Source organism: Echinops telfairi, unplaced genomic scaffold (assembly GCF_000313985.2).
Source record: "Echinops telfairi isolate 266 unplaced genomic scaffold, ASM31398v2 ScPeMD7_31;HRSCAF=116, whole genome shotgun sequence".
NCBI classification, from domain to species: Eukaryota; Metazoa; Chordata; class Mammalia; order Afrosoricida; family Tenrecidae; genus Echinops; species Echinops telfairi.
This window is the reverse complement of record NW_022103928.1, coordinates 44,425,206-44,426,220: the sequence shown is the minus strand read 5'-3', so window position 1 is coordinate 44,426,220 and position 1,015 is coordinate 44,425,206.

Here is a 1,015-nt window from a genome sequence, read left to right as displayed (position 1 = left end):
ATGCAGCTATCACTGTACTGGTACTTGGCTGTTTTGACGACTGTGGTTGGGTAGCAGGTTTTAAGATTGTGGGGTGAGAGGCCTCCTCTTTGTTCTTCTTTCGGGCTTCATTTATCCTGTGTCTCTTTCCTATCCATAGAACATTTGTGGTTACTTTTTCCATTTCTATGAAGAATAATGCTGGGAGCTGGATCAGAATTTCACTATATTTTTAGATCACTTTAGGTAACATTGTCATTTTCACAATGTTAAGTCTTCTTATTCATGAACATCATAGCTTCTTCCACTGATGCAGGCCTCTTGATTTCTCATTGTGAGATTTTTTCAGTTTTTTAGTACAAGTCTTGTCTTCTCTCGCTCTGTTTCTTCCTAAGCATTTCATCTGGTGTGTGGCTGTTGGGAATGGCATTGTTTCTTGGCTTTCTTTTCAGAGCTCTCTGTTGGAATACAGGAATCTGATTGATTGTTGTTTATTGGTCTTGTACCCTGCCACAGTACAGAATCTCTCACATTCGTTCAGACAATTTTCTTATCTAGACTTTATAGAGTTTTCTATAGAGAGAATCATAGTAACTGCAAATAGAGGAGGTTTACATCTTCTTTGCCAATTTGGGTGCCTTAGATTTCTGTTTGTTGCCTGATACCTCTGGCTAAGACTTCAGCATGATATTGAGTAAGAGTGGGGAGAATAGGCATCCGGGTCTGGTTCCCATCACAAAGGGAGTGCTTTAAATTCCTCTCCATGGAGCCAGATGTTGGCTACTGGTTTTGTGTATATGGCCTTTATTATGTTGAGGTATTGTCCTTCTATTCCTATTTCGTTGAGGGTTTCATTAGGAATAGGGGTGACATTTTGTCAAATGCCTTTTCCACATCAATTGATGTGATCGTGTAGTTTGTTTTTCTTTTGCTTTAATTTAGTTTAGGAGCCCTGGTGACGTAGCAGTTACAAGTTGGGCTTTCTACTCCCATAAACAGTCTGAGTTGGCATTGATTTAATAGCAGCTACCTGGGC